The 10,278-nt window shown below is 35.5% G+C and overlaps 1 pseudogene; it reads right to left on the reverse strand.

Moving 5' to 3' along the window:
• Positions 1-10,019, reverse strand: part of LOC111473516 — a 51,451-nt pseudogene extending 41,432 nt beyond the window's left edge.
• Between the last annotated feature and the right edge of the window lie 259 nt (positions 10,020-10,278).

Consider the following 10,278-nt stretch of genomic DNA (forward strand, 5'->3'; position numbering starts at 1 on the left):
CTTAAGGTTATCTCAAATCTTATCATAAATAATAACCCTACAATCATGCACCCAATAACTTATAACCTTGGGAATACTTGACCTAAGTCTTAGAGGTGTACTTGCTTGGTCTCGGTAAGGTGTCCCTCGAGCTGGATCATAGAGAAACCTTGGGCTCTAATACCATTATTTTCATGACTTCATTTTTGAGCTAGAACGACGCATAGATTGCAACTAGAGTTGACTCCATAGTATAAAAAGGCGACAGAGTTTTTACAAAAAAAAAATAATAATAATAAATAAACAATTTTAAACATAATATACAATATCTTTACATTATATCAAAATAGAGTTCATAACAAAACATTTAAAACAAAACTATGTTAGACATGGATTCAGGTCTTCAAGTTTCTCAAATTTGACTACCTGAGTTTGAATCATTAAGAGAACTAGGGCCACAATTCTGGTTGTCTTGTAAATTTCTACTCGCTCAGACTACTAGAGACATTCCATCTTAGGCTACCGTCTAGCCAAACTAATACCCTAACCTTAGTCTTAATTTGTTTTATTTACCTACTCTCTACCGGGAGAATTACACATTTAATCACTTGAAGTTAATATATAGATACTCATGCGTACAGTCACATGTATGCTTAATGGGGCGATAACATCCATCAAGCACCCGGAGGCCAACGATAACATCCATCAACCTTTCAGGCACATGAAGAAAAGTTCGCCATTAGAAAAATTTGAACTAGTAAGTCTTGTTTTCAAATCTCTACTTACGTTAATTTGGTAAAGTTTCATTATAATTCTTAAATCTAGCTCACAAGATTTAGTTTTGGATTGGAAAATACTATTGAATAAACTAATACAAATAGAAATAAAATGAAAAACAATCCAAGTGAAATGTTCTAAACTATATGTTACTAAATGGAAATGCAATTAACCTACACTAACCTATGGTCTACTAAAAATTAAATACGAAACTATCCAAGCATCTGTCACAGTCTCATGATTGCGATCATACAGAAGCTCCTTGCCTTTACCTGAAAAATAGAGTAGCACTTGACTTTAGTATTTTAAGAAATACTTAGTAAGCGACCCCTATTGAAGTTAAAATACAAAGACACATAGTTACTTGCATGGGACCTATTATAATAGTTTATTTTTCTAAGGTGGCTATCCTAACGGTTGGATGTGTAATTAATTTCTCTACACAGGCCCACATGTGTGAGTATGGACCAACTAGTCGTTCGCACACCTCCTAGGCTCATTTATAGTCTGACGAGCATTCTTTAGGAGTTGTTGATGCTAGACACCCGTTAGGAGTAGCGACCTTCCGGATGTCAAACATAATGATCGTTCCCCTACCTATTAGCATACACATCTAGACTACCGTAAAGGAATAGGGTTACCCACGATGCATCAACACACAATAATGCACGAGGTCCCAACTAGCGTCTTCTTCATATCATAACATTTTTCATATCATTTTTCATAACTTTTATCATATCATTTATCATAACTTTCATGCATTTGCCAGTGTTGTATTTCATGCTAGTTGTCATTTCTCATGTCAATCATATCATTCATCAAACATATAACTCATATCATATCGTTTTTATGCTTTCAGACACAATAATCCATATCGTGCACAAATCATATCATATATCATAAAAGTCACATAATATATCCCAAGAACTTTTTCAACAAATCATATTGCATAGTATTTTCGTACTATTTCATAACGACATACATATATGATCTATGACACGTGCAAAACCACGAGCACGTGTCATCATTGATGGTGCTAATATAACACATGCGGAAGAAATTTAGATCTTAAGCACTTTTAGAAAATCAATTATAGTAAATAACTAGCATGTTCATAAGTATTAAAACTTAATGGGTTTGAATACTAACCTTTTGTAGTTCAAATTCCTTTCTCCACTACCCTCCGACCTTAGAACGGGATTGCGGAATCCGGTGAGTGACTAAACTTGGGGAGATTTTGTATATATGAAGAGAGTGTTAGTGAGAGGTTTTTCTCAAGGTTTTTCACCAAGAAGAAGACATTTCATGTATAATGATCACTCTATTTATAGAGTCATGTTTGCATGTTCTTGCAAATTTGAGATCACCAAATTTTGACACTCAAAATNAAGTTTAGTTAAACCAAATTTTGACACCTCAAAATTCCACTAACATGGATTTTTCCATTAATTGAAGTCAACATTTTGACTTTCTTCTTTTGATTCAACAATCCATTTGAATTATTAATTTCAAATAGAGTAATATTAAATGATTAATTAAACTATTTAATTAATATTTAATATTAATTCAACTATTTAATTAATATTAAATATTAATTAAACCATTGAATTAATATTTAATATTAATTCAAATGCCAATCTCAATCAATTCCGACATATATTTGATTAAGATATTTAAATCTTATTTAAATATCTCAGATTCTCTCTTTTTGTTTATTTTGTAAATAAAACAAANTATCGTATATATGTAGCGCATTCTTCATAATTTGAATTCGAACACTTTGAACTCACTCGTCACACTGCTCTATGGTTTAGTCCGATATGAGCTAGCAGAAGAACCTGATGGACCTCTAGATCATGGGCTCCAACGATCCAAGATTAACCGGTTAAACTCATTTACTTTGTTAACCAACATTCGTTAACTACTAGGACATTCCACTATAGCCTAGTAGTTCACTCCCCTCACTATAGATATATTTCTGTCCATTTGATATAACCATGATTAGTAAGTCGATCCTTTTCAGGTTGTTCGTAACTAGAGCTGGATCAATTTACCATTTTACTCCTGAAGTTACTTCTTGTTTCTTATGTCTCACCGATTCTCTAATGAACAATTGGTTTGTGGTTCAACCAGTAAACCGAATCCCTCTCAGGCCAATGAGAGGGTGGGGCCCCTTGTTCAAGACTTGGAGTCAGTACTTAAGGGAACTACCTCTCTTCTATCCTTAAAAGTGGGTAGGAGTGAATTCCATCTTGCACCCCACGTTCCCAGCCATTTACCCAATCATACCCCTGAAATGGGAGGGCTATTGAGTCGGCGAACTTGAGCCACTCTCACCCATGAAAATCTAAGAATAATTCTGAATAAACAGGAGTTCATGGTTAGCTTAGGATTAAAATCGAGTTACCTAGGTCATTGAATGAAAAGAAAATCAGTCTCAACAGTAAAATTTATAACATGAAACTTCATTCTTATTCAATGTGGCATGAATTGAAATATCTTTTGATAATTTCAACAATATTTTCTTCACATCTTCATTGAAGCATATTGTATGATTGATGTCTCTTGGTTCATATCACCAAGTCAAGAACAAGTGGGGCCTAAGTACTTAGAATAAGAAACAAGAACAAGAACAAGACAAGAAAGAGTGTGGTATCCTAGCATATCAACGACATACATTCACGTTCCAAGCTAAGCGCCATACATAGCATGCATTCACGTTCGCATGATTTAATACTTTAGCACATTAAACTAGCATACAATTTAATGACACGTGCAAATCCACGGGCACGTGCCAACATAAAGCAAATAATGCGTAAACTACGATGGGTGAGCCACTTACTTGGTAGGCTTTAGCCGAAGTACTCCCTAGAATATAATGTAAGCTCCTAGCTCCTCGTGATCGTTCTACACTTCCATTGGTGGTCGGTTGCTATTGGTTCATTCGTCACTTTCGTTAGTATTTCACAAATATAATTAATTCCCAACTTGAATTTGTGAAATACTAACTTAAAATCTTCTATTTTACCTTAAATAGGGCCGAAACTAAGTCCGGGATGGTCGGAACGGTGACAAACGGGCTGGAAATAGGTTTCCCAAGCTGAATAAGCCGTCGGAACCGAGAAACCGCCACCGAGCCGATTGAGCCGCCGGAGCCTAGGGGAGCCGCGCTGCAGACGTGCCACGTGGCACAATTAGAGAGCGACGTGTGTGCAGGGGTCTCGGGTCGAGGTGCGGGTTTTCAGATTGCTCACGGGTTTTGGGTCATACGCGGGTGGCTGGCCATTTGCGGGTGATGGGTTGTTCGCGGGTGATGGGCCGTTCGTGGGTGACAGGCCATTCGTAGGTGTTGGGTCGTTCGTAGGTGACAGGTCGTTCGCGGGTGAAGGAAAAATGTAGGCGAGCTGGGCTTATGAGCTTTGGGCTGATTTGAGGGGACTAGGTTCGGTTTGGGTTACGGGATCCAAGCCTCGGGCCGAACTTTGTCCTCTTTGCTCGATTGCCTGCACATTTTTCGGCGACCTTTCTCTCTCCTCGATAACGTTGTCTCGACGTCCTTTTCTCCTCCTTTTTTCTCTGTTCCCGTGTCTCTTCTTCACTCTAACCCCATTTTCGGTACAGATTTCGTTTGTAAGGGCCTCACACTTCCAGATCTAGAGAAGTTCGAAAGTCCGACGTTTCGTCTTCCTTTTCGATGGTGTTCAACGTAAATGATTAATCTAAATCTACTCATGATCGGTGTAAAAGGTTATGGGATTACTTTTGTGAGGTAAAGTGGAGGTTTTGACGTTGATCTCGTATGGTTCGGCTTTGCCAGAGTTTCGTCGAAGTTTTCTGTTCCTTCTCGTTTTTTTTCACTGTTTTCGTTCTTTGCAGGTCGTTTCGGAGTGGTTGAAGGTCGGGGTCGAGTTCTATGGCATCCCAGCCTTCGACTTCCCTTTGTGGGTTGTGTGCGAGCGAAAATTTTGGCTCAGTTTTTGGCTCTGCCGACGACCCCCTTTTTTTTCGATTCCGTTACAGACTCAACTCGACAACGCGCCTCTCCACGACCAGGTATTCAGTCTAACCCTGTTTAGTAGGTAATGATATGATGTAAAGCGTGTGAATATTATATTTGCCTTGGGTTACGTGGTAACTATAATTATGCCTATGCTACATGCGAGTTATTGTGAAGAGGCCGAGAGAGGTCATTTTATAGCTTACTAGCCTTAGGAAGATAGAGAGGTGACGCCGCAAAGTGCGAGACGTCCAAAGATGTACATGAGACTTTCTAAGGTCTAGTGATAAGAATCACGGTGTTCCAAATGAGCCTATTGCCAAGAAGATTCAAAAAAATATGTCAACAACACCTACGCACAAAAAAACTCAATTGATTTCAAACCTATCGCATTAGCCACTCAAGCACATCAACATTTGTTTAAAAAATCTATGTTTAATTTCATAAATTATGTAAAAGTCAAATGGTCAATTTGACTTATTCTTTTGTGGAGATTAAAGATTATCGGGAATAAATCTCATCCACAAACGTCTCAAATAAATCCCGTTCACAAACGTCTTTTGTCGGGAGACTATAAATACCCACAATATGTTATGTAAAATTCAAATTCGTGGATGAATGTAATTCAGATCTCAAATTAAGACGTTTCCCTTAGAACTCCGAGCATCATATTTTCCATTTCTAAGTTTCAAGCAATTCTTGTGGTTGAATTGCACCCGAGCCATTCAATCAAGCCTTGATCAAGTTAGATTGTGGAGTGACTCAATTTAGAACAAGGTTCCAAATCTTGCTTCTAGATATTCGATTGTAAGAGGTAATCTAATTCTAGCCTTATCTCTTGGTTGATCCAAATTTTGTATAAGGAGGTGTTAATTACTTTGTTTCAAGGATTCTGGCTAAAACCAAAGATTGGATCGTTGGGCTGAGGATTAGGGTTGCCTTATCAATTTGGTATCAGAGCGTAGATTGCATCTTTGTGGCTGACTCTAGAATTGATTTTATCTTTAATTTTCACTATTATTTATCGTTTCTTTAAAGCTGTTATTTATTTTCTTACTGTCATTTCCATCGTTCTTCATTATCTTTCTATTTTGTTCTTAGCATCCTCTTAAAGATCCTATTTAGATCTTGAAAAAAAAAATCCTTATCATATTTCTCTTAATAAATCCTTATTATTAGATCATTTGCACATTTATTTGATGATCAAATAAATTTCAATTCTCATTTTTCCCTAAAGCATATAAATCTGGAATTGTTGTGTTCGATCTTCACGACCATTCTCTTTGAAATTCTTTTTTTCAGTGTGCAATTATATTGAAAAATATCTTTGTCGCTTATTTTTTTGTTCACTTGTTTTATTTTGTTGTCATTTCATAATTAACTTATCTTGATTGCCTTGAATAGCTTGCTACTATCATAATTGTTTTACCCATATATTAGCCTACCTTGATCATAATTTAGTCACTTTCCCAAACAACCTACCTTTGTGTGTATAAACAAGAGTGCCCCTAAGTGTAAAATCAGTGAGTTGAGTGTCTGAGGTCCCAAACATATTTTACTACTGTGTGTACAATCATGAACCACGACGAGGAAAATGGAGGGGAGATCAATGATCTAGTTGAAGAAGTCTAGAAGAATGAGGAGGAATTGGAAGATTGGATTCATTTGGCACTTATTACAAGAAGACTTGTTAAAACTCAAGTTACGGATGTTGATGATCAAAGAGACAACTTGTTCCACACGCGGTGTTTAGTCAAGGGAACTGCTTGTAGTCTTGTCATTGATAGTGGAAGTTGCACCAATGTTGTAAGTACCATGTTGATCAAAAGGTTGCAAATTCCGACCCAAGATCATTCTAAATCTTACAAGCTCCAATGACTCAATGATAGTGGAACAATGAAGGTAGTTTCTCAAGCTTTAATATCTTTTACTTTGGAAAAATATAAAGATGAAGTTCTTTGTGATGGCAATTTGATAGGAGGGTTATGTATGATAGCTATTTGAATAGGTATTCTTTTGTAAAAGATGGTAGAAAAACCATTCTTGTACCTTTGAGTTTTGCAAATGTATTTGCTGATCAATTAAAGTTGGAGAAAAGAAAGAAAGAGTGTGAGGAAAAAGAGTTAGAAAAACAAGAGTTGAGTGAAAAAATAGAGAAAAATCTAAGAAAAAAAAAAGAAGAATGAAAAAAGAGATGAAATTGAAGAAAAAAAGGAAGAGAGAGTTATTTGGCTACGGTTGTAGAGGTGAGAAGGTTTTCACAAAAATCGATTTTTGTACTTGTGTACAATGGAGGATTTTTGGTCTCTAACTATAACAACATGGCTTTGCCGGGTATTTTTCAATCTCTTTTCCAGGAATTTGAAGAAATGTTTCAAGATAAAGAAATACCTCTCATTGGAGGTACTGAACATAAAATAGATTTCATTCCAAGGACTGTTATTTCTTATAAGCCAGTTTATCGAGTCAATTCAACCGAGACAAAAGAAATTTGAAGGCAAGTGGAGGAGCTCATGGGAAGGGCTATGTACGGGAAAGTTTGAGACCATGTTCTATACGAGACTTATTGGTGACAAAGAAAGATGAAACTTGGTGCATATGCATGGATAATAGAGTCATCAACAAAATCATGGTAAAGTATCGACATCCTATTCCTAGGTTAGATGATTTGCTTGTTTATTGCATGATTCGTGTCTAGATATAAAAATTATCTTGAAATCTGGATATCATCAAATTAGAATGCACGTAGAAGATGAATGGAAAACAACTTTCAATATTAAGTTTGGATTGTATGAATGGCTTGTTATGCCTTTTAGGTTAACTAATGCTCCTAGTACACCCATGCGCTTAATATATAATGTTTTGAGAAAATATATGAGAAAACATGTTGTTTATATTGATGATATTATAATTTATTTGAAAATTTTGCTTGATCACGTGGAACATGTTAAACTAGTTTTGATTACACATAGAAAAGAGAAATTTAATTTTAATAAGGGTAGTTTTTGCATAGAAAAAGTTAACTCTATTGGCTTCATAGTTGGTAAAAGTAGAGTAGCTTTAGATAGAGACAAAGTTAAATTCATTATGGATTTGCCAATACCAAAAAGTGCACGTAAATTTTGGAGTTTTCACGAGTTTGCTAATCTCTATAAGTGATTTATAAATGATTTTAGAACCATAACTGAACTATTGAATGACTTAGTGAAAAAGAATATTGTTTTTAAATGGGGAGAAATGCAAGAGAATGCATCAAATTTTCTTAAGAAGAAATTAAGCAAACCATCATTCGTTTTGGCTAGCTTTGATAAAATTATAGAAATTGAATGTAATGTATGTGATTTGGGCATAAGTGTTGTTTTAATTCAAGATGAAAAGTACTTAATATATTTTAGTAAAAAACTAAATGAGCCAACATTAAAATATTCTACCTATGATAACGAATTATTTGTTTTAGTTCATATATTGCATGTGTGGCAACCCTACTTATGGCCTAGAGAATTGGTGATCCATTTTGATCCTGAAAGCTTAAAGTATGTGAAGGGTCAAAGCAAACTGAATCATAGACATGCAAAGTGGGTGGAATTTATTGAAACATTTTTGTATGTCATCAAATATAAGCAAGGTAATATGGTAGCTGATGTGTTATCTAAAAGGTACGATCTCTTTACTTCTCTTAGTGCAAAAATTCTTGAACTTGAGCATATTACTTAATTATATAGAGATGACCAAGATTTCAAAAATATTTATGTATCTTGTCTTGCAAAAAAAAACTATGGATGGTTATTATTTGGTTCATAAATAAGAATTCATGAAACACATAATAATCATCTACAACTGTTTTTGTAAGACAAGATGCATAAATAATTCCAAAGTCGTGGTCATCTCGATATAATTCTTTAATATGCTCAAATCCAATAATTTTTGCACAGAGAGAAGTAAAAAAATTGTACCTTCTAGATAATGCATCAGCTATCACATTATCCTTACCTTGCTTATATTTGATGACATACGGAAATGTTTCAATAAACTCCACCCACTTTGCATGCCTACGGTTCAGTTTGCTTTGACCCTTCAGATACTTCAAGCTTTCATGATCAGAGTGGATCACAAATTCTCTAGGTCATAAGTAGTCTTGCCACACCGTGATTTTGTTGATGGCTCTACAATCCACACACATACGCCACGTTCCATCTTTCTTCGGCACCAATAAGATTGGTACAGAACATGGACTCAAACTCTCTCATATATAGCCCTTCTCCATAAGCTCCTCTACTTGTCTTCAAATTTCTTTAGTCTCAGTTGGGTTGGCTCTATAAGCTGGCTTATTTGGAATTATCGCCGCTAGAATGAAGTCTATTTTATGTTCAATACCACTAATTGGAGGTAGTTCTTTAGGGACTTCATCTTGGAATACGTCATCAAATTCCTGCAAAAGAGATTGAAACATACTAGGCAAAGACAAATTATTATCGTTAGAGACCAAACATCCTTCCTTGTATACAAGTACAAAGATGGTTTTTTGTGAGAACATTGCCCTTCTAACCTCTCCAACTCTAGCCAAACAACTCACATTCTTTCCTTTTTCTACAATTTTATTTTTTTTTCACTATGGTTTTCTCGTTGACTTTTTTCTCTATTTTTTCACTCAACTCTTTTTCCTCAAACTCTTTCTTTTTTTCTCCAACTTTAATTGATCAACAAATACATTTGTAGAACTCAAAGGCAAAAGAGTTGTTTTTCTACCATCTTTTACAAAAGAATACCTATTTAAATAGTCATCATACATAATCCTCCTGTAAAATTGCCATGGTCGGCCAAGCAATATGTCTTCAGCATGCATTGGTAAAACGTCACAAAGACTTTCTTTATATTTTCCTAAAGTAAAAGATATTAAAGCTTGAGAAGTTACCTTCATTGTTCCACTGTCATTGAGCCATTGAAGCTTGTAAGGTTTAGGATGGTGTTGGGTTGGAATTAGCAACCTTTTAATCAGCATTGTACTTACGACATTGGTGCAACTTCCACTATCAATTACAAGACTACAAGGAGTCCCCTTAACTAAACAACTTGTGTGAAATAGGTTGTCTCTTTGATCATCAACATCATTCTCTGTAACTTGTGTTTTAAGAAGTCTTCTGGTTACAAGTACCAAACGACTCCCATCTTCTAGTTCCTCCTCATGCTCCTGGATTTCCTCTTCAACTAGCTCATCATGGTCACTTTCCTCACTATCTGTGACAACTTGTCCATTCTTGATGATCATGACTCTCTTGTTAGGACAATCACGACTAAGATGACCAATTCATTGAGATTTCCAACATTTGATGTCTCTATTTCTTTCTCAAATCTCTTTATATTCCTCCGCTTTCTTTTTACCCTTGGAGGTCTCAGCTTTGTTCTTTTTGTCAAGATCATACTTGCCTCCAACTTTGAAATCTATCTTTTCAATATTTGCATTCTTTTTCCAAATTGTTGAAAGTAGTAGACTTTGAAATACCATACCTCTTGGAGTTCTCCTTCTC

Source organism: Cucurbita maxima, unplaced genomic scaffold (assembly GCF_002738345.1).
Source record: "Cucurbita maxima cultivar Rimu unplaced genomic scaffold, Cmax_1.0 Cma_Scf00127, whole genome shotgun sequence".
Classification (NCBI taxonomy): domain Eukaryota; kingdom Viridiplantae; phylum Streptophyta; class Magnoliopsida; order Cucurbitales; family Cucurbitaceae; genus Cucurbita; species Cucurbita maxima.